The sequence below is a fragment of the Scylla paramamosain genome, chromosome 19 (genome assembly GCF_035594125.1).
Source record: "Scylla paramamosain isolate STU-SP2022 chromosome 19, ASM3559412v1, whole genome shotgun sequence".
NCBI lineage: Eukaryota > Metazoa > Arthropoda > Malacostraca > Decapoda > Portunidae > Scylla > Scylla paramamosain.
The window spans coordinates 2,917,434-2,942,333 of NC_087169.1; the positions used below are offsets into that span (position 1 = coordinate 2,917,434).

Sequence of the window (24,900 nt, forward strand, 5' to 3'; positions counted from 1 at the left end):
ATGGATAGTAAGAGGCCTTTTTGTCCCCTGGTGGAGAGCAGAGAACGAGGATGTGAGTACCTGGCTAGCCTTTCACCTCGTGTATTCGAGAAGAATGAGGAGCGAAGCAATGGGGCAGAGAGTCAGCGAGCCAGCGAGTCAGCAGTGGACGTGAGTGACGCTCGAGCGACTGAATCTGGTTGAGGGTGGCCGTGGTTAGTTACTGAACATGTGTGTGTATGGGTCAGCGGTGTCTTTTGTGCTAAGAGGAGGAGGTAGAGTATAGTGATTCTTGTTCGTCATCGTTGTCATGTTGTTCATCTTCTGTTTTTACTTATATTTTCTTTGTTATCGTCTTTGTCGTCATTTTATTATGCATTTGCTTCTATTTCTTGTTTCTTTTTACCGTTTCCCTCTCTCTCTCTGTCTCTCTCTCTCTCTCTCTTTGAAATAATAAAAAAGAAAGCTAAAAACAAGGACAGGCCAAACTGATTTATTGTTTATGTATTAAGTCCATTTTCACCTTCTGAATTATTGTTTCCAAGTGTCAATTACTAAGACTCTTCTTCCTCCTCCTGCTGCTGCTGCTATTATTGTTGCCGTTCTTGCACACCGGTACACACGCGCCAGTCTTTATGTAAGAACTCATCCTTCCCTTCAGTTACCTTCCCTTCAGCAGATAGAATCCTTCTCTTTAAGACGGCCCCGGGCAGACAGCTCGGTGGGCAGCTTTCATGGTCCTCGGAGGGGCGGGAGTGGATACTTTTCTTAGGGCGAGACGACTGATAATCAATACCTGATGACGCTGATGACTGGTTTTGTGGGCGTTGTGAAGGCGAGGACGGGGCTGATGTCTGTCTGCTACTTGCTGCCGTGCGTCTTGCCACACTGACTTTGGTGAGCTGATGAGGCTGTTCTCTGGCTTACGTGCGCTCAACTTGACCGCCTTCCTTGCTTCCAGGGCTTTGCTTTTTAAGTCAGCTTTGGGAAGTGTCCCCGCCGGTAGGGTAGTGACGCAGAGCTACTCCTCGTTGGGCAGCGCGGCAAAGCGGCCACTTTTTTGTGAATGTGTGGAGAAGAGTCAGGAGATGGTGATGCAGGCCCTTCGTTAAGCATCGTTAGGCATCGTTAGGCTTCCTTTCCTTCACTTCTTGTAAGAGTGCAGCGAGTCACCGTCAGTGGCTGTGATGCAGGTGTCGTCCTCAGTGAAGAAAACGTTACATTGCAATTTCTTTCCTTTCTTTTTTCTTTCGTGACGTCAATGTAACGTTCAACTATAACCTAAGAGTAATCAACCATCAAACCAATACTTCAGTTTTTTTGCCTCACACACACACACACACACACACACACACACACACACACACACACACACACAGAGCAGCTATCCAGTTAAACGCGCGCATACACACACACACACACACACACACACATACATACACAGAGGGCAGACACATAAACACCACAGTATCCTTGGGGCCCAACCTGCCGAGCCCCGCCGAGCCCAGCCCAGCCCCGCCCCGTCTCTGCCACGGTAACAGTTTCTCCCCGTCAATATTTAGCGTAAATTTCAGGATTTCTAGCTGTTTCTAGACTCGTGTTATATAGCAGTAGGAGAAGGAAGAAAGGTGAAGGGTAGAGGAAAAGTATGAAGGGGAGGAAAAGTGACTAGGTACCGAGGAAAGGAGGAAAAAAAAAAAAAAACATTTCGGCTCAATATCATTATTCTTTTTTTTCTATTAATGGAGTTGGCATTGTTTTGATATTTGATTTATTATTAGAAGACTATAACAAGTAATGATTCATAATAAAATCTAGTCTAGCTGTGATTTTATTTTTCGAAAAATAAGTACATTTTACTTATTTTTATTTATCTATTTTCGTATCCAAACGACAGGCTCTTAATATACAGCAGAAGAAACAAGCCTGGGAGGAAATATGCTGAAATGGAGAGTTGAGGAGGTGGGCCAGACATCAGCTCACGACATTGTTGGAACACGCGGTGTTGCCGCTTCTTCCATGTGAAGAGCGTATGGCTTGAGATACCGGATATTTAGCAGTTCTTTTATTTCCGCTTGTAAATAAACAAAAAGTACTTCTTATTCTATTAGCTAAACTAAGACAATAAATGTGAACAGTCAACAGCACAAGACTCGTATCCTGTTTGCGCGCGAACACGCGGTGGTGCCGCTTCTTCCATGTGAAGAGCGTATGGCTTGAGATACCGGATATTTAGCAGTTCTGTTACTTCCACTTGTAAATAAATAAAATGTAATTATTATTCTATTACCTAAACTAAGACAACAAATGTGAACAGTCAACAGCACAAAACTCATTTCCAGTTTGCGCGCGCATTTCTCTGCTGTGGCGTGTTTTGTGGCTCCTCGCTGAACACTTCTATCTCTTGACGCTGTGAGTTAGGCTACTTTGACGGTGACTTGAACACTACCACACTGGGCTGCTGTGTGTGTGTGTGAGGAAGGTGTGGTGGAGCTGTGAAGTGTGGCAGAGGTGGTGGAGGGAAGCAAGCTGTGCGGTACCCTACAACCATCACCACCACCACCACCGCCATGTCATCTTCGTCTTCTTCCTTCTCTTTATTCTTTTCCTCCTTTCCCTCCGCTGACGTGTGTGTGGTGTTCCTTGACCGCCGTCATGAGAAAGAGAATATGCAAGGTAGGTACAGCTCCTACTTGCGCAGGCTTTGACGTCAAAATTTAATGTAATCAGTGTGTGTGTGTGTGTGTGTGTGTGTGTGGAAGAAACGGGATCATAACCGAAAACCATATGCATAATATGCTATACTAATTTATTATGTAAGTTGAGTACTCCTCACACATACTCAACACACATCTTCAGTACGTACGTATGTATGTTCCTCTCATCATCATTGTGATGTACAGCTTACTGTATATTATGAGAAAGAATAAATAATTGACTGACTGACTGACTACTACTACTACTACCAGTCTAATAGCATAGGAATAAAGTAAAACAGTGAATAAGTGTAAGAAAAGGGAAGTAATTTTTAAAATTGAATGGTGTTTAAGTGAATTGTTGATAAGCTTGATTAATAAAGGAATACATGTGAAGTAAGAAACAATAAATTAACAAGATTAATAAAGGAATACATGTGAAGTAAGAAACAATAAATTAAGTCATAGAGAAAATAAAGAAACATTATGTAAAAAGTGAAGTGAATGAGTAAAATTTATGTAAAAAAAAAAAGTAAAATCAAATAAAAAGCAAAAAAAGTTTGCAGCATCACACGTCGCTTCTCTTGCTAATCTGGAATGGCGAGGTGGGGATTTCTTGTAAGGGTCATGAGAGCTTCCCAAAGGCGAGGAACACGTGCTGCTGATCTCTTGGTAATGGGAGGCAGAGGGGGCGGTGTAGAGGATAGGGTGACGGGGTACCATTGTTCTGGAGTCTTCCTGTGTTACCATTCGGAATACTTGGGAAAATTAAAGAAAAAAAATACATGGCCAGAGAGAGAGAGAGAGAGAGAGAGAGAGAGAGAGAGAGAAAAATTCATACATTTAGGAAACTCTCTCTCTCTCTCTCTCTCTCTCTCTCTCTCTCTCTCTCTCTCTCTCTCTCTCTCTCTCTCTCTCTCCTCGTTTTTAGTCAAATATCTCCTCGTTTTTAGTCAAATATCTATCTCGTGTGTGTGTGTGTGTGTGTGTGTGGAAGGAATGGGGAGGCTCACCGGACAGCCCCGCCCATCTGTCTGTCTGTCTGTCTCTGTCTGTCTGTCTGTCTGTATGTATGTATGTATGTCTGTCTGCCTCGTGATCTGCCGGTTCACGTGAATAAACGAGAAAACTTTTTTCATTAACATACCAACTCTAGTATGCGTAAGTTCATGCCACTGAGAGACAGACAGATAGACACACGAACAGACAGACAGACAAACGGGCGGACACGCGGCGACCCTGCCTGTCCTTCCCTGCTCAGATAAATGCAGAAAGGGATCGTGTATCTCTCACCATCAGCTTAGACACGTATTTTGCAACTTTTCCTTGCCATCATGACTGGTTTCAGAGGCCACACAGCAATAGTCGGGTTATCTTGAGTGTTTTATCCATCGCTAATTTTGTTTTATGTAAGAGGGGCTCCAGCCTACGACCAACCACCAAAAAAAAAAAAAAAGGGAAAAAAGGCCAGATTTTGAAGGAAAGAGCCAAAGGGATTATCCAGAATTTGAGAATAAATGTCTTGAGACCTCCCTTCTTGAGTTCCAGTCGTAGGAAGGAAGAAATACTATACGTAAGTAGGCAGGGAGTTACAGAGTTCATCAGTAAAAGGGATGAAGATTTGAGACTACTGGTTAACTCTTACATTAGGGAGGTGGACGAGATGGGAGTGAGAGGAAGAAAGTCGTGTGCAGCGTGGCCACGGGAGGAGGGCAGGCATGCAGTTAGCAAGATCAGAGGAAGAGTTAGCGTGAAAATAGTGGTAGAAAATGGCAACTTCTTAAACTTTTTTTTTTTTATGTAGGAAGGATACTGGCCAAGGGCAACAAAAATCTAATAAAAAAAATGCCCACTGAAATGCCAGTCCCATAAAAGGGTCAAAGCAGTAGTCAAAAATTGGTGGATAAGTGTCTTGAAACCTCCCTCTACAAAATATAAGAGACAGTGACAGAGCAGAGACTTTAGGTGTGATTTTGTTCTGGGTGATTATTCCTTGAACACACACACACACACACACACACACACACACACACACACACACACACACACACACACACACACACACACACACACACACACACACACACACTATAGAGAAAGACAATCATACGTGCAGGTATAGTGTAAAAATCAAGATAGTGTGTAATAAGGTCAGTGACCGTACGAATGTGCCAATAAAACAATATTTGTATTTCTTTATTTTTCTTTAATCTAATTTCTCTCTCTCTCTCTCTCTCTCTCTCTCTCTCTCTCTCTCTCTCTCTCTCTCTCTCTCTCTCTCTCCTCTCTCTCTCTCTCTCTCTCTCTCTCTCTCTGTCAGTCCACGTAAAGGTATAAAATAAATGAATAAAACTAAACCTGGCGTGTTTTCAATCCCTTTCCTTTGTTACCAGTCAGACAAAGAGATTGGAAGGCAGATGGAGAGAGAGTGGGATATATATATATATATATATATATATATATATATATATATATATATATATATATATATATATATATATATATATATATATATATATATATATATATATATATATATATATATATAATATATATATATATATATGTATTATATATATATATATATATATATATGTATTATATATATATATATGTATTATATATGTATATATGTATTATATATGTATATATGTATTATATATGTATTATATTAATTTTTCTTTATAATTTTCTATCTTTCTTTATATATAGATAGATGTAGATATAAATGCATATATATAAATATAGGCGCGAGAGAGAGAGAGAGAGAGAGCGAGAATGTTATTGCATTGGGGAATATATGGGGAGTAAGGTGATAGAATCTTAATGTTAGGGAATACTTCTTCTGGAGGCATCACCTGTGTGTGTGTGTGTGTGTGTGTGTAATCCATCACAGCCTGCGAACACCTCGCTGGCAATACACCGCGCCACATCATGCAATAAACAGTTCACCATAAGCACAGCAGTACAAAGTTAGAAGCCTAAGATGAACATTATACCATCAACACTTCAGGATAAACTTACTATTCGAAATATTCTAGTGTCAACTTCATACTGCGAACATATTGCTCGATAGCAGGAAATAGTGGACTTGTTTTGCCGTGGCAGCGGGAGCAAAGTGAAACACGGAGGCATTTCCATTCCTTGCATTAATGTATTTTATTTTATTTATTTATTTATTTTATGTAAGAGAGACACAGGCCAAGGGGAATAAATAGTGAAAAAAAGACCACTGAGGTGCCAGTCTCAAAAGAAAGGTCAGAATGAGAGGATAAATGTTTTAAAACCTTTGTCTTGAAAGAGTTCAATTCATAGGAAGGAGGAAATACAGAAGCAGACAGGGAGTTCCAGTGTATGCCATGAATAGATCCCCTTTTGTGTGTGTGTGTGTGTGTGTGTGTGTGTGTGTGTGTGTGTTTTATGTAGGAGGGACACTGGCCAAGGGCAACAAAAATTCAATAATAAAAAATGGCCACTGAAATGCCAGTCCCATAAAAGGGTCCAAAGCGGTAGTCAAAAATTGAAGGACAAGTGTCTTGAAACCTTGTGTGTGTGTGTGTGTGTGTGTGTGTGTGTGTGTGTGTGTGTGTGTGTGTGTGTGTTTTTATGTAGTTGTATTTATCTAGTTGTAATGTATGGGAGGGGACCTATACTTGTGGTGTCCTGTCTTTGCATCTCATGGTGTTTAACCCTTAAAAAGATTGATGTATTCTCTGTACTTTCCCATCCCATTCTATGGACTGGATGGGAAAGCTGTTCATTTTCATATTCCTTGTGTAACTATCTTTTTTTTATCTTCCTTCCATGTCCTCTTGTATCTCTCATGTCCCACTGTATTAGGTCTTCTCAGGGAAGTGGGTGGCGCAGGGGGTGACGTGTATGTGGAGGGGAAGGAAGGTGAGGCATGGAGACACTGTGTGTGTTGTGATGGGAAGTGACATAGAGAGACTACGTTTGTTATGACAGGAAGTGAGGCATGACATTTAAACACTGTTTGTTATGACAGGGAATGAGGCTTGGAAACTTCCTTCTCACCCTGCTCTCTCTCTCACAGATCACTTCTCACCCTGCTCTCCCTCACACAGACCACTTCTCATCCTGCTCTCCCTCTCACAGACCACTTCTCACCCTGCTCTCCCTCTCATAGACCACTTCTCACCCTGCTCTTCCTCTCACAGACCACTTCTCACCCTGCTCTCCCTCTCACAGACCACTTCTCACCCTGCTCTCCCTCTCATAGACCACTTCTCACCCTGCTCTTCCTCTCACAGACCACTTCTCACCCCTGCTCTCCCTCTCACAGACCACTTCTCACCCTGCTCTCCCTCACACAGACCACTTCTCACCCTGCTCTCCCTCAGACAGACCACTTCTCACCTGCTCTCCCTCTCACAGACCACTTCTCACCCTGCTCTCCCTCTCACAGACCACTTTCACCCTGCTCTCCCTCTCACAGACCACTTCTCACCCTGCTCTCCCTCTCACAGACCACTTCTCACCCTGCTCTCCCTCTCACAGACCACTTCTCACCTGCTCTCCCTCTCACAGACCACTTCTCACCCTGCTCTCCCTCTCATAGACCACTTCTCATTCTACTCACCCTCTCATAGACCACTTCTCACCCTGCTCTCCCTCTCACAGACCACTTCTCACCCTGCTCTCCCTCTCACAGACCACTTCTCACCCTGCTCTCCTTCTCACAGACCATATCCCTCTTACCCTGCTCTCTCTGTCTGTCTCTTTCCCTCACAGGCCACAGTCTGCTGAAGCTGCGCAAGGCTCGGCTAGACCAGCGGTGGGTTGGGGCAGCTGGCATGGACAGTCGCAAGTATCGCATCTGTGGGGAGGCTGGCGCTGAGCTGACCATTCCTGTCCCTACAGGCACCACCGTCTGGCTCGAGCAGCACCAGAAATTGCTGGGTGAGGATGCCACTCTCACCTTTTTCCTGATGGCACTCTCACCCTTTTCCTTTTTCACCCTGTCTTTATTTTCTCTTTGATCTCTTGTTAGGAGAATTTTTTTTATTGACAGGAAAGAATTGGTTCTGAAATAGACTGGTGGATGAATGGAATGGATTCAGTAATCATTTGTTAGTGTGTATGTGTGTATGTGTGTGTGTGTAGGATAGTTAAGCTGTAATCAGTAGAAATATTTCCCTAAGTTAAGATGTGATTTTTATCTTTTCTTCCTTTATTTATTTATTTTTTTCAGGTGAGATAAACTGTGCAGGAGACAAGATGTTGGTGGCTTGAGGTGGGCAGGGCGGCAACCCCAGCAACCAGTACAATGGGCAGAAGGGACAGGTGGGTATTGGTGGGGCATCAGGAAGACTGGCACTTCCTTGGCTTATTTATTTATTGATTGATTTGTTTTTATGTAAGTGGGTCACTGGCCAACAGCAAGAAAAGGTTAAAAAAGAAAAAAAGGCTCACTAGAATGCCAGTCCCTAAAGAGAGGTCAAAAAGGATCATCAATAATTGGAGGACAAGTGTCTTAAAATGGAAACCCCCTCTCATACTTGTGAAATGTACAATGTGCATGGACATATAAGGCACCTGTGCAAAGTTAGCAGCTGTGGAGGTGAGAAAAACTATGTACAAACCTGCTGGCTTCTTGCACTACCCCTTTTGATGATGTGTTCTCATGTTCCTATGTTCCCGCATCCGCAGGGACACATTGTGAAGCTGGAACTGAAGCTGTTGGCCGATGTGGGTCTGGTGGGCTTCCCTAACGCTGGCAAGTCCACACTGCTGTGGGCCATCTCCAGGGCCAGACCCAGGGTGGCCAGCTACCCCTGTGAGTGTTCTGCACCTCTCTCTCCTTGTTCACATCATCTCCACTTTGCTCTGTCTCATGTCTGCTTGATTTTTTGACTGCACTGCTCATTCCCTTTAGTTTATACTGTTTCATGTCTTATCACTATATGTACTCTCTCTCTCTCTCTCTCTCTCTCTCTCTCTCTCTCTCTCTCTCTCTCTCTCTCTCTCTCTCTCTCTCTCTCTCTCTCTCTCTCTCTTTGTCCATGAATATGTTTGTCTGTCTGTCACCACACTTCAGGCTAGAAGTATTGCCATAGTGCACACAATTCATCATTTTCATCTCCTGCCTGTGAGTCGCAGCCTGCTCAAGGAAACATAGAACCATTCCCAACAACTATGAATATTTTTCATGCCTCTACTTTGCTAATCTGTCTTGGGCTCATGAAAGTTATGTAGAAAGTACTCTTTTAGGTACAAGTGATTGCTTCATAAACATGACTAGTGGCATGTAATAAAACTGAATACAGGAATTAATTAGAGGAGAAGCATTTAAAAAAATAATTCAGTGAAATCTGTATTATTTTTATTATTATTATTATTAGTAGTAGTAGTACATATTTATGCTGCTTTCTTGAAATAACTCATCATTTAAATTTCTAACTACTTTGTTCCCTCCACCAGTCACGACACTGCAGCCGACCCTGGGTGTGGTGGAGTACAGTGACATGTGGCGGCTGACCATTGCTGACCTGCCAAGACTCATCGAGGGCGCCTGGGCCAACGTGGGGATGGGGCACCGCTTCCTGCCCCACGTGGAGTAGACACACTTCCTCCTCTTTGTGGTGGACATCAACGGCTTCCGGCTGTCACCCAAACAGCCATACCGTTCACCCACCGAGAATGTCATGCTGGTCAACAAGGTGAGTGTGTGGGTGCCCAGTGCCCTGCAGGGGTGTGTTGGGCTGAGGAACTTTGGGTGAATGTGATGTCTGTGTGTTTACAGTTTTGACTTGCTGCTGTGTTGTGTTGAGTGGCAGCTTTACTCTCATTCTAACTAATAGGAGAGTTATTTGCTAGTGCTCTTAATACTGATTCTGTGCATTTATGGTTGTATGTGGACAAAATGTTTTAGTTTTGATTCTGCTTTTGTCAATTTATGACATGGTGTTGGGACAGAACTCTATCATGACTTGGGGAAACTCTGTACAGTGTTGACATCTAGCCTACAATGAGTGTCTGGCTTGTGGCTTCCTTGGGGATGTCAGACACACCCTGCTGGTAAACACATGGACATGAATTTGTGATTCCAAGTTTGAGTCATGTTGGAAGCTGAGTCTTTGTGGCAGTGACAGGGCAGTCGGTCGACCAAAATCCACTCAGGTCGTGATGACCACCTCGGCCTGAGTGGTAACATGTCAGACTCATGTTTCTGTGAGTCCTGACAAAGGCGTGATCTGTAAACCCTCTCCTGGTTGATTCATCCTGCCTCATCCTGTCTCCAGACCAGTGTCTCAGAGTTTGCATGATGCCCCAAGGCATGACATCACAGGGACAGCCTGTCATGCACTTACCCTTCACTCTAACACACACACACACACACACACACACTTCATCTTTACTTTAATTAGTGTAGTTTATGACAACCCCCCCCCCCCACAAAAAAAAAAAAAAAAGGCCAACAGATCTGCTACTCTTTATCCTCTTTTGAGTTCATTTGTATCTTATCACAAGCATTGTCATGAGGGCCAAGAAATCCACTGCTCTTTTTTTCCTGTTCCTTTGTACCTTACCACAAAGTCTCATAAGGGTCAAGAAATCTGCTGCTCTTTTACCTTCATTTATATTCCTTTGTAGTTACTCCTCCACACCTGTACACACAGGAGTTGGAGCTGTATTCACCTGACCTGCTGAGTAAGCCAGCACTCCTTATGGTGAATAAGATGGACTCCCCCAATGCTGAGTCTTGCTGCAGGAACTCTTTCACAACCTTAAGAGGATGGAGGATGAGTATATGGAAACATAAGAATACAAGGGAAGCTGCAAGAATCTATCAACCCACAATTGGCATTTCCTGTTAGAAATGCCTTCAGATTTCTATCTATCATCCTCATACCTAAATTTATTTGGTCTTCTTTTAAAAGCTCCATATTGACAGGACATTAACAGCCATAAGAAAATAGGGGAAGCTGCAGGCAGCCATCAGTCCTTAACATGACAATCCCTGTATGAAACATGCCTGCCTATTTCCACCCATCACCCCCATCCACAAGTTTATTTAGTTTTCTTTTAAAGCTTCCTAATGACTCAGCACTAACAACCAGATTACTGAGTCTATTCTATTCATCAACCACTATATTTGAAAACTTATTCCTTTGTGTCTCATTTAAAGCTAGCTTTATCAAGCTTGAACCCACTATTTCTTGTCCTATCCTGATCACTGAACCTAAGGATTTTGCTCATGTCATCCTTGTTATATCCCCTAAGTAAAGACCTGAGGGAGGAAGAGAGTAGAGACATCTTTTATCATTATATTTTCATCTCATTTACTCCTTCATTCCTGTTGGTTTAATATTCTGTGTTTGAAGCACCAAGCCAACTGATTATGTGGCACTGAGATTGTTATAGTTATTTTATACTATATTAGGTGAATACCCTCTCCATTAGGGGCTGATAGGACTAAGAGTGTGAATGATGTGTGTATGAGCGGATGGTGCTTTGTCTGGGCCACCCTGTGTGGGATTGCCAACCTGGTATATGGACAGATGGACAGATAGATACATGGGTCAATAATTTGGAGCTTGGATATGAAGAAAATGTAAAACTAGTGGAGATATTTCAAAGGACACAGGAAAAAAAGGCTGCAGTGTTTCAGCCATGTGAAGAGAAGGAAAGAGTCATATGTCAGGAGAAGTGTGATGGAGATAGAGGTGCAAGGCAGGAGAGCAAGAGGAAAACTAAACCTTATATGGATAGACTGTGTAAGGAAGGACTTGAGACAGAAACAATTGTCAAAGGAAAATATATATGACTATGCTTGGAGGAGAGCTGGCAAGAACAATGACTCTATAGAGACTAGGGAAAAGATATCAAGAAGAAGAAATTATGGAGGTGTAAGAATTAATAAGGGAATTATTGAGGTGTTTGGGCTGTGGGAGGCTGTGGAAGACAGTGCCTGAAAGTCACCAAATTCAGGGTAAACCTTCCACCATGGCCCAGGAAGTCATCAGCCAGTAGAGATGAGTCCAGAGCCTGACATGCCACCACCTAGTAGGAGGGAATGTATTTATAAATTTCTTGAATAGAGTATAGTTGTCTTACAGGGTTAAGTGTCTTGTAAGGATATAAATCCTACTATATTTACAGTCAGTGCAGGCTGAGGTGATCTGGAAGTCACACCCTGAGCCTCTTTCCCTTCTAATGTGGCTGCTGACAGGTGCTCTCATAATGTTCTTGACACTTCCTCAAATATATTTAAGATATTTTCTATCACCATATTAATTCAACTTTCCCCAAACAGTTTTTTTTTTTTTTCATATCAACAGGAAAACGGAGTATTAAACCTTCTGGAAACAAAAATGTGTCAGCAATAATTCAAGTCAAGGATAACATTGAAAATGAAACATAATATTGAAAATGAAAACTGGAATCATGACGCCTCTTGTGTTTGAGTCGTCCCAGTAGTAGTGCAGTGACTCTCCTTCACTAGGAATTACTAAAGACTAGTGTTTCTTATTGTTACTGAAAAAGGACAGAATATATTTTCTATCTTAGTTTAAGTAAATGAAATAGATGAAAGAATTTTTGCCTTTGTCTTTTCACAAAATAAGCCTCACTGGCTTTTGAAGTGAGAGTAATGAGCTCATTATATTTAGTGAAGCATCCTCCAAAGTAAAGTCCTCTCTTTTGTAAAGAATTTCCTGTATGTATGGAATGACATCACAGCCTGTGTAACACATTCATTACCTAGTCAACCTACTGTGGGAGGGAACATTGCTACCATTCCAGTATTTTGGAAAGCGTGTTCATGTTCATCTTTGATTCCTGCTCTTACATGTGAATCTTTCCTGTAAATTGAAAATGTTTTTAATGCCTTTCTGCACAAAGTGACATTTCACATGAAGACATTTTGATGCATGCATTCTGTTCATAAGAGGGTCTCAAGTGACAGTCATAGTAATAATCACTGGACTGATGACTGACGTCTGGGAATGTCAAAATGGTGACTAAGAATGTCAGACTATTGACTATTGACTGGAGACTGGTGACTAAGAATTTCAGAGTAGACTGGTGACTTAGGATGTCATTTAGGATAGTGAGTAATGATGAGGATCTTGATTGATGAGTGGTGCCTGAGGAGTGTGACTGGTGACTGGTGATTGAAGGTGTGTCATGGGTGACTTTATGTATTTGACTGGTAAAATAGAATGTCTCTTAGGATAATGAGTACTGACCATGATTTTTGACTGGTGAGTGGTGGTGTTCCTGGGTGGTGCTAACAACTGGTGTTCCTCACAGACTATGTGTTGTGTTGCTCCTGTGGTGCCAAACTCACAGAGAACTCATGGGATAACTTTGTAAACATCTCCATTCCACTGTCTGAGGCATCCTAGCTGGTGACCATCCTGGGACACCCCCACCTCATAGTCCAGACCCTCAGGAACCCTGCTGACCTTGCTTTTGACTTGGTGACTGTCAGGAGGTCAGGCTGCTCAGAAGTGGGAGAGGTGAGCTGCACTCAAACATGTGTTTTGTTAGTTATGTGTTTGTTCCTGACCTCTAATCCTTCTGCTTATGTTGTCATCCTCTCTTCTCCATTGGGCTCCTCCAATCACAGTCTCATATCTGCATCTTGTCCTATTGCTCCAATCCCTCCTCAGGATCCTCCTAAGCAGAGGTGCCTCTGGCATTTTGTCTCTGCTAGTTGGGGGACCTGATGAGGTATTTTGCTGATTTTCCTTGGAATGGCCACAGCTTCCATGTCAGAGACCAGGGGTGCATTAAGTTAAGTGACTTGGGTTACCCGGGTCACCCAGTTCTCAACTGAACGCTCTCTTTGCATGACTCGGGTGACTCGGGTGATTTGGGTTACCCAAACCGAGGAGGTGGTGTGCTCTGTGCTTTGATATCACAGCAAAAATGGCCACCCAACCATACTTATATTGGTGTTATACATGCTCAGTTATTGTGCATAGTGCAAGGAGGCTCCCTTACTTTGAAGAACCTTGCTCCAGTTGTCATTGTGGGTGTAAAGTTTTCTGAACACTTCTTCTATCAGTCAGTGTTTCTCAGTGGTGCAAGACTGATACTTTTTTCCTTTATGTGATATTTGAGCCAGATACCAAAGTTAGCTGATAGCTTATTTTCCATTAGATGATATTTGAACCAGAAACCAAAGTTAGTTGATATGAACTGATTTTCCTTGAACCAGAGACCAGATCCACCTGACTGCTTTTTTTTTCTTTTCCAGGATATTTGAACCAGAAACCAAAGCCAGCACAACCCACTTCAAAGCTTCCTTGGAGGGTTTCTATGGACTCATTCTAGAGAAACTGGTCACTGAGAAATGTAAGTATGCAAAAGTTGGAACAGAAATTATTAGCTAATATTTACCTTTGAAGTATGATGTTGTAGTGGTCAGAATGTTTGCTTCTATCTTGTTGGAGTTGTGTTCAGTTTGCATTCAGTTTGCAGTGTGTCCAAGTAACTGCAGTTGGTGTATGCATAGCTGATGTAGAAGCTGTGCCTGCTGCCTCCTTCCTTCTTTTAATGGTGCACCCTTAAATCTTGCCATCACCTAAAATTTTGCACTAAAAATATTTGTAATCACCTTTTTGGTCAGCTTTGCCCTAAGCTAATTTAAAATATATATATATATATATATATATATATATATATATATATATATATATATATATATATATATATATATATATATATATATATATATATATATATATATATATATATGAATAAAGGAACAGTAATAATATCTAGCTATTATCCTTTAGATAAATCATTAAAACAAATAAACAAAAAAAAATAAAAAAAAGGAGGGGCATGTGGTCCATGGAAGAACCACATGAGTGAGTTTACATGAGTGATAGGTTTGTTTCTGCAGTTTTCTTAAGGGGTAATACTAAATTATTATTATTGTTTTCCTCGTGATCATTTTTTAATCACCTGAGAGCAAGGCTAAGTGATACAGTGATTGGATGGCATGCAGATGTTGATTGACACTTGAAAATTTTGTCATTGTTTTTGCTGCCAACTTTATAATTCCAAGACTCTCTCTCTCTCTCTCTCTCTCTCTCTCTCTCTCTCTCTCTCTCTCTCTCTCTCTCTCTCTCTCTCTCTCTCTCTCTCTCTCTCTCTCTCTCTCTCTCTCTCATTAAGTAAAATTAAGTAAAGTAATAGACTGGAAATATTAAAATGTATATATCTTTTATTTATATTGATAAATCATCATTAACAAATAACAGTTTTGTGCTTATGTCTTTTTGAACAGTGCAGTGTCCTAAACACAGAGGCAGGCAGTCTCCCTATTGAAGCAGGCTGAAGCTAAACACTAGAGGCAACAAGATTCAGTCTACTTTTACAGTGTGCAGCTTTACATATAATTTGTAGCACTGGTTGCCTCTTCCAGCTTTTCATTGTTGCCTTCTCATTCCTCACTTGATCCAGGTCAGATGTATTATTTCCACATGTGTTTTGCAGACACCACCTCTATTACAGTTCATTTCCTTCTCTCACCTGCTCTCACATTACATGCTGCAGCCCCACACAGTGCTTTTTTTTTTTTTTTTTTATGTAGGGAGGGCACTGGCCAAGGGCAACAAAAATCTAATAAAAAAATGCCCACTGAAATGCTAGTTCCATAAAAGGGTCAAAGCAGTGGTCAAAAATTGATGGATAAGTGTCTTGAAACCTCCCTCTTGAAGGAATTCAAGTCATAGGAAGATGGAAATACAGAAGCAGGCAGGGAGTTCCAGAGTTTACCAGAGAAAGGGATGAATGATTGAGAATACTGGTTAACTCTTGCGTTAGAGAGGTGGACAGAATAGGGGTGAGAGAAAGAAGAAAGTCTTGTGCAGCGAGGCCGCGGAAGGAGGGGAGGCATGCAGTTAGCAAGATCAGAAGAGCAGTTAGCATGAAAATAGCGGTAGAAGACAGCTAGATATGCAACATTGCGGCGATGAGAGAGAGGCTGAAGACAGTCAGTTAGAGGAGAGGAGTTGATGAGATGAAAAGCTTTTGATTCCACCCTGTCTAGAAGAGCAGTTTGAGTGGAACCCCGCCAGACATGTGAAGCATACTCCATACATGGACGGATAAGGCCCTTGTACAGAGTTAGCAGCTGGGGGGGTCCCCGCCAGACATGTGAAGCATACTCTATACATGGACGGATAAGGCCCTTGTACAGAGTTAGCAGCTGGGGGGGTGAGAAAAACTGGCGGAGACATCTCAGAACACCTAACTTCATAGAAGCTGTTTTAGCTAGAGATGAGATGTGAAGTTTCCAGTTCAGATTATAAGTAAAGGACAGACCGAGGATGTTCAGTGTAGAAGAGGGGGACAGTTGAGTGTCATTGAAGAAGAGGGGATAGTTGTCTGGAAGGATGTGTCGAGTTGATAGATGGAGGAATTGAGTTTTTGAGGCATTGAACAATACCAAGTTTGCTCTGCCCCAATCAGAAATTTTAGAAAGATCAGAAGTCAGGCGTTCTGTGGCTTCCCTGCGTGAAATGTATACCTCCTGAAGGGTTGGACGTCTATGAAAAGACATGGAAAAGTGCAGGGTGGTATCATCAGCGTAGGAGTGGATAGGACAAGAAGTTTGGTTTAGATCATTAATGAATAATAAGAAGAGAGTGGGTGACAGGACAGAACCCTGAGGAACACCACTGTTAATAGATTTAGGAGAAGAACAGTGACCGTCTACCACAGCAGCAATAGAACGGTCAGAAAGGAAACTTGAGATGAAGTTACAGAGAGAAGGATAGAAACCGTAGGAGGATAGTTTGGAAATGAAAGCTTTGTGCCAGACTCTATCAAAAGCTTTTGATATGTCCAAGGCAACAGCAAAAGTTTCACCAAAATCTCTAAAAGAGGATGACCAAGACTCATTAAGGAAAGCCAGAAGATCACCAGTAGAGCGGCCTTGACGGAACCCATACTGGCGATCAGATAGAAGGTTATGAAGTGATAGATGTTTAAGAATCTTCCTGTTGAGGATAGATTCAAAAACTTTAGATAGGCAGGAAATTAAAGCAATAGGACAGTAGTTTGAGGGATTAGAACGGTCACACTTTTTAGGAACAGGTTGAATGTAGGCAAACTTCCAGCAAGAAGGAAAGGTAGATGTTGACAGACAGAGCTGAAAGAGTTTGACTAGGCAAGGTGCAAGCACGGAGGCACAGTTTCGGAGAACAATAGGAGGGACCCCATCAGGTCCATAAGCCTTCTGAGGGTTTAGGCCAGCGAGGGCATGGAAAACATCATTGCGAAGAATTTTAATAGGTGGCATGAAGTAGTCAGAGGGTGGAGGAGAGGGAGGAACAAGCCCAGAATCGTCCAAGGTAGAGTTTTTAGCAAAGGTTTGAGCAAAGAGTTCAGCTTTAGAAATAGATGTGATAGCAGTGGTGCCATCTGGTTGAAATAGAAGAGGGAAAGAAGAAGAAGCAAAGTTATTGGAGATTTCTGGCTAGATGCCAGAAATCACGAGGGGAGTTAGATCTTGAAAGGTTTTGACATTTTCTGTTAATGAAGGAATTTTTGGCTAGTTGGAGAACAGACTTGACATGGTTCCGGGCAGAAATATAAAGTGCATGAGATTCTGGTGATGGAAGGCTTAAGTACCTTTTGTGGGCCACCTCTCTATCATGTATAGCACGAGAACAAGCTGTGTTTAATTAAGGTTTAGAAGGTTTAGAAGGTTTAGGACGAGAAAAAGAGTGAGGAATGTACGCCTCCATGCCAGACACTATCACCTCTGTTATACACTCAGCACACAAAGACGGGTCTCTGACACGGAAGCAGTAGTCATTCCAAGGAAAATCAGCAAAATACCTCCTCAGGTCCCCCCAACTAGCAGAGGCAAAACGCCAGAGGCACCTTCGCTTAGGGGGATCCTGAGGAGGGATTGGAGTGATAGGACAAGATAAAGATATGAGATTGTGATCGGAGGAGCCCAACGGAGAAGAAAGGGTGACAGCATGAGCAGAAGGATTAGAGGTCAGGAAAAGGTCAAGAATGTTGGGCGTATCTCCAAGACGGTCAGGAATACGAGTAGGGTGTTGCACCAATTGCTCTAGGTCGTGGAGGATAGCAAAGTTGTAGGCTAGTTCACCAGGATGGTCAGTGAAGGGAGAGGAAAGCCAAAGCTGGTGGTGAACATTGAAGTCTCCAAGAATGGAGATCTCTGCAAAAGGGAAGTGGGTCAGAATGTGCTCCACTTTGGAAGTTAAGTAGTCAAAGAATTTCTTATAGTCAGAGGAGTTAGGTGAGAGGTATACAGCACAGATAAATTTAATATGAGAGTGACTCTGTAGTCGTAGCCAGATGGTGGAAAACTCGGAAGATTCAAGAGCGTGGGCACGAGAGCAGGTTAAGTCATTGCGCACATAAACACAGCATCCAGCTTTGGATCGAAAATGAGGATAGAGAAAGTAGGAGGGAACAGAAAAGGGGCTACTGTCAGTTGCCTCAGACACCTGAGTTTCGGTGAGGAAAAGAAGATGAGGTTTAGAAGAGGAGAGGTGGTGTTCTATAGATTGAAAATTAGATCTTAGACCGCGAATGTTGCAGAAGTTAATGAAGAAAAAGTTGAGGGGGCTGTCAAGACACTTAGGGTCGTCGACAAAAAGACAGTCCGACCTAGGGACATTTATGGTCCCCTCCCCAGATGGGGACTCCAAGGCTGGTGTAGGAGTCGCCATGATGATTTAAAAATTTTTGAGTGAAGGGTGTGTGTGTTATTAGGTGCTTATAGGTTTGTGTGGAGGAAGAGAGTTGTCTTTAGAGGGCAGGCTGTGACTGCCTCCTTGTGTTGTGAGACACAAAGGGAAATGTTCAGTGAGGTCACATCTGGGTTTAATGATAAGTTCACAGCACCCCATGAACAGTGCTTTAGACCTCACTGCCTCCTCCTGTGAGGAGGCAGTAGACTTCCTTGTATAACCAGCTCTGCATTCGTTAAAAGCATTCTATATTTCTCCCTTTTCTCTTCATACTTCTTTCATGCAGTTTCATTCTACTTCTGCTTATCTTCTGAAGCAGTATAATATTCAAAACACCTAACTTGTAACAGCTGTATGTCTTGCTTCTCTGTCAGCCACCAGTACAGTATTCTTTTTTTTAATACCAGTTGGTTCACATTCCACTGTACTACCAACTTTCACCAGACTTCCCTCTATCTGTATTAAATGAAAACACTCAGTTTCAGACTCCTCATTGGCCTTCCCAAGCACCAGCAGTTTTAGCACAATGGCACAAGACAGGTAGGACATGGTGCCTCTCGACCTCGAGCTTCTGGCTGAGCTGGAGGAGGAAGCAACCTCTCACTATACTGAGGATAACCAGTTTACAGAGGTAGTGTGTATGTCTGTTGTTACACATGTGTGGTGCTTTGTTTCAGCTTTCCTTTTTTTATTGAGACATCAGCTAATGTGTGTGCATGCTCAAGTGTGGATGCTTTGTTTCATCTGCCTCTTTTGTTAAGATATCAGCCTAGAGTAATGAAAATTACTTCACATCACTGGGATGGATATTCAGTCACAAAGGAGTATAGTTGCTGAAGCCAAGCTGATCTGCAAGTTGTGCTCTCTGCATGCTCTCCGCCTCCTTCCCCTATCTTTTGAAAATATTGGTATGAAAACATAATGTATGATATCAAAGTATTAACTTTTAGAAAAAAAAATAGTTTAAAGAAATAGACCAGTTATTTACACAACTCATTCATACGCCTGTGTTTCATATCACGTCACTGACTTGCATCACGTCTCCACTGGTGAGTCAGCAGGCATGACTGCATAACCTAGACACAATCAGTGGCCAGTGGGAGCAGCAGCAAGTGAACTGTAAGAGTTTTTAAAAAGAAAACTGCTTGTAATCCACCACCAGATCAATATGGGTGTTTGCTGCTATTGTATATTACCCATGCAAATCAGTTCACACTGTTTGATGTGTAGCTTATTTTATCTTTATCCTCCAGGCAGAGAAAATTTGCACAGTTCACAGGCAGTCTCAACAAAGGAAAATAGCCAAGATAAAGCATGTGTATACACACACACACACACACACACACACACACACACACACACACACACACACACACACACACACACACACACACACACACACACACACACACACACACACACACACACTTTGTTGATTCATTCCATCTGTAAGCACCCCCACTCTCCCATAGATCACATTAGAACAGAAGTTTGAGGGTTGTGGAAAGTGTGATATTTCCTGCCACAAACACTGTGTGGAGTATGTCGTCCTAAGGTTAAGTGGTGGGACTTTGGCTGACACATAGTGGCAGTTAGAGGAAAATCCCATCATTATTGGAGCAAGACAGCTGAAGGAACAGAACCCCATGATTCTCCTGGATGTCAGTGTGAGTGGCGGAGCATATCATGCTCTCCAGAAGCCTCAAACCTAGAAGCCAGGTGATGTACTGTAACTCAGTTTACTCCAGTTTGGTGGCACATTTTCTTGTATGCAGTCCTGATTTGTACCATACAGTCACTCACTGTGTAAGTCTTTGACATCACGAGAAATTTGTGCACTTGTTTGATGCATGCATCACAAAATGCTGCAGATGGGATGAGGTAAGTGATACTTCATAAAAAGGCACATATTTCTCAAGAAAAGTAATTAAAACCGACCCATATTGTCAATCAAAGCAAGTGGGAAGAACTTGAGTATTGCCATTTAGTAGGTATTTTTGGCATGCAGCTTCTCTGTGGTGAATACAGTGGTAAAAATAACTAACATGCTAGTTGGCCACATGCAACTCACCAATCATGTCAAGATGTGCTGGCTGGACTTCTTTTACTCTATCCTTCCACCACCCTGTGATTCTCTTCTCCTATTACTCTATCACCTTTCACCTTACTTGTTCAGCACTTCTGTCAGCTTTTCCTGCTCTCATTCATCTTAAATCTACTTGCAAAAATTCCCTCCCTCCATTAGGTGTTGGTCAGACATCACTCTACCTTTTCCTCTCATCATTCACAGGCAATATTTTTACTGCTTCCCTGACACAGGTGGTGACAATTCTTCATCTGCTTGCATCACTCAAGTATGCTCATCATTATCCTTCTTAAATATAAATATTTCCAGTCACTAACTGTCACTGAAAGCATAGCCCTAACATTCTTCCTCCAATTTAATTTCTTTGAAGTGCACCACACAACTACACCTTAAACTACACACAGTGGAACCTCGGTTTGTGAACATTCCTATTTATGAACAAATCACTTCATGAATATTTTTTAAGAATTTTTGCCATGGTTCTTGAACAGTGTTTCTGTGTGTGAATGCACAAACACCCTGCAGACCCCCTCAGCTGGCAAGCACACACACACTTGTGTTTTGGCATGCCTGCCGTGAACATTGTGATTATCACACACTGGCAAGTCACCCAAGTCAGGTGCCTTCCCAGCTGTTGGAGAGGAGCTAGACCTGGATCTCCTTTACCCCATTCCACCTCTAGTAAATTGCATGCCTTCTTATTTAGCCTGCCTCTTTTTACTTTACTTTCAGGATGGTTATAAAGATGATAATGATTGGAGAGAAAAGACACCATCTCGCCTTGAACCAAACATGCACTGGCTGGAAGGAAATATTGGAGCAAGACTGTAAAGGAGGGATTTTTCTGCATAACAGTATGTGCTCTGTTGTCCAATTACATTTCACCTCATGTCCCATTGTCTGGATGCCCAAAGAAAGAGTGCATCTGTTAGACAGGTTTAGAAGACGTGAGGTTGTCAAGAATTCCTGGATCACAGACACAAGGTGGAATTTGGAAAGCATGTGCTGTCATGAGTAGTGCAACAATCCCCATTTTACATAGACTTTTATGCTCAAATATTTCCTTCCAGCCAACCCATGCCTGGTGCAAGGCAAGATTTTGTCTTATCCTCTCAAATAACTCTTTCCAACCATTCTGAAAGTTGAAATAGGAAGTGGCAGACTTAATTAATTTATGAAGGCATGTGATTTAGAGATGGAGTAAGGTAAGGGCTCCCAGGTCAAACAGCTGGGAAGGCACCTGACCTTCATATCAGTGACATGATATAGCCTGATGTCCAAGAAACTTACTCCTTTCTGTGGTTACTGTAACTTCATTCTTGTCAAAAAAAAAAAAAAAAAAAAAAAAAAAAATAATAATAATAATAATAATAATAATGCAGTTTCTGAGGTTGGAATAGATTAATTGTATTTTAATTAATTTAAATGGGAAAACTTGTTTTGGTTTGTGAACTGAGGTTTCTACTGTACATAGATCCCAACAAAGTTCAGAATCCCCTGAATCCCTCCTTTCTACTTTATAGCAGCTCCTTGTCTCCTCGTCTATGAAATGACCAGTATTTGATATGTTCAGCACTGCAAGAAGAGCCTGCCTAAGCCGCCAATACTCCCTGCTGACAGATTTGACCGCAACAGACAGTGCAGAGGCAACTTTAGGCATCAAGACTACAGGAAGGAAGGAGGCTGCAGGGATCAAGGGGAGTACAGAGGTCATGGGAATTATAGGGATCGTGGGAATTACAGGGATCACAGGAGGGAATATTCTGACCACAGGCAAGGGAGGTTTGTCAGTGACCACAGAGATCATGATGACAGCAGAAGGGATAGCGAGAAGAGGAAGTACAGGTCTGAGAAGGAGAGTGATGAGTATGGAAGAAGGAATTACCAGTCCAGCAAATACTACAATGGGTGGGGGGGTGGTGTCATCCTGTTGAGTTTTGTGAATCCAGTGGCTGGTATATTTATCTTTCATCAGGGACTTCACACAAGCTTCCACGCCATTAATTCTTTGACCATTACCAAAGGTTACTGACATTTAATTTACATTTAAATGCCTGCCTGCCTGTCTGTTCATATCTTTCTCTCACAACATACTCACCATTCACTTGTGAACATTTAGATTTTTAGGAAATATTTTTGAGCAAGTTCCTTCATCACAAGGCAACCATCTACTAAAAAGAAAGAAAAATGGAATATATGTTGGCATTTCCTTGATTGCTTTTGGTGTTAGTGTGTGACTTTCCAGAGTGACAATACAAGTGTTATCCCCACTACAAGTCATGCACTATATATAACATCACTGAGTATCTTTTCTCTCATTTTCATATAAATGTTTGTAACATTTTCATATAAATGTATGCTAACTTTTATGTGGACTTACTGTAAGATTTTTTAAAAGTAAAGTATTTTTCTAATTTACGATTATATACTAAAAACCTCCAAGAAAAGTATTTTTCCAATTCACGATTATATACTAAACCTTCACCTCCAAGATAAGACATGATGGTTCATAACGTGCACAGGAATGGCATCCAACAAAGTAATTGTTGCCAAAGCCTCCAGTAATCCAGAACCTTAAAAAAGTTGCAACCCTCACTTTAGTCTGAAATTTGTATACTGTATGTCTGCATAATTATCAAGTTACATCCCCATGCAGCCTCAGCACACCAAGGCAAGGAGATACCGTGAAGGATTAGACCAAACATTAACACAGGTAAATCTTTAAACTTACACTAAATCTTAAGATGGCAAGGCAACAACTACTTTGTTGGATACTGTTGTAATATGTAATTTTTATTCTCACCCAAACTTTCTGGCATAAATTAAGGATGAATGATGAATAAGGCTGCCACAATTTGTAAAGAAAATACTGACTGATGTTAATAATATGGATTTAAGAAGTAAATGTAAAATAAACCTCTGCATGAATAACAAGACTTTTCTGTAGAATGTGTTGGTTAGTGTGGTGATGACTGCTGCTGCTGCTGCTGCTACCGCTGCAGGTCAAGTGGCTTCTTGGGACTGTGCGTCACAGTACTCCTTGATTTCTGAAATAAACACTGAATCATTACTACATTGTTTAGTGCATCCACTGAAATTCCATCTACTTATGCATCAGTCTGACATTCTCCAAGAGAGGCAGCCAGGACATCTATGTAACCCTACAAGCAATGCCTTAAGGCCAACTGAAATCATTCTAACTGGGAAAAGTAAGATGTAAAGGGAGCAGGTATCCATTTATTAATTCTTCAAATCTTTTGTTCATTTCTTGTTCCTAAATAAATATCAGCTTGGCAATGGAGAAGTAATGAAAGTGAAAAGTGTTAAAAGGAAAAGGTAACGTACATATCTATTCTACATTCATAATCACAAAACCTCTCAGATTTCAAACAAGAGTTCACTGCTTCACCTGCACAAAAAGTAATACAGGTGAGTGGGAGGGAAGACCAGCGAGACTTAGTGATAAAACATGGCCTTGTGCTGATTATTCAGGAAGAGACCAGAGATTAGCACACAAGAAATTAACCAAGAGGACAAAGAATATATGATTACATGAGCAGGGAAAATGGAGGATGGTGATGTGCAACAATGAAGGGAAAAAAAAAACACATGTTTAGAAAGATGTATCATCTCTTCAACATTTCAAACCACTTCTATTTTACATTGCTCCTCTATTTACACTTTATCTCATTTTCCTTGACATTGTTTATGGTTCTTGTGACTGCCTGCCTCATTTTGATGTGAAATCCTACCATCACGGTCAAGTCTGCAGCCATTCTACTTCATTAAGTCTGGAGTCTGGACTCTGTCTGGTATAAATACCACCTCAAAAGTGCCTGCTATCTCTGTGAACAAGCCAGCAGTAAGGTGTTGGGAGGTCCCACTGTAGGCAGTGCCTGGCTGAGGACTTAAGGCAGCATCACACAAGGCAAATTTCTGCAAGCATGCTGCCTGTTTTGCTGGTGAGACCAGCGACACAGCAAGTTTGGCATCACACAGGGACTGGGCTGTTATGTTGACATCTTGTAATAAATCTTTCGCTCTATTTGGCAGCTCATATAGGCTGTGCAGCACTGCCTCTACAAGCCGTGGCTGCACCCTGCTGGCCATGGTCAGTCACTCTGGGCCCCAGGGTTGAGGTGGCAACAGCGCAAGTAGGTCCTACAGCCAACATGGTGCCCAGATCCACTATAGCTCAATTAATGTGTTGAGCTTTCACACTCTAGCAAAACTTAGTGCGGGTCTCCATCACAACACATTGTTTATCTCCCCAGCTGCAGTTGTCAAATAAGCACTGTAAGTAATTTCACAAGCACACACTGGCACATATACTTCATTTTTATAAGTTCTATAGTTGACAGTTTTACTCAAAGTACCACAATATATTTTTATTTAACATGTACAGCTTGTAGTACAGTGGTCA

The 24,900-nt window shown here is 41.9% G+C and overlaps 1 pseudogene; it reads left to right on the forward strand.

The window, feature by feature from the left end:
* LOC135110011 (GTP-binding protein 10 homolog) lies at window positions 1-23,411 on the forward strand (annotated as a pseudogene).
* Window positions 23,412-24,900: the final 1,489 nt, after the last annotated feature.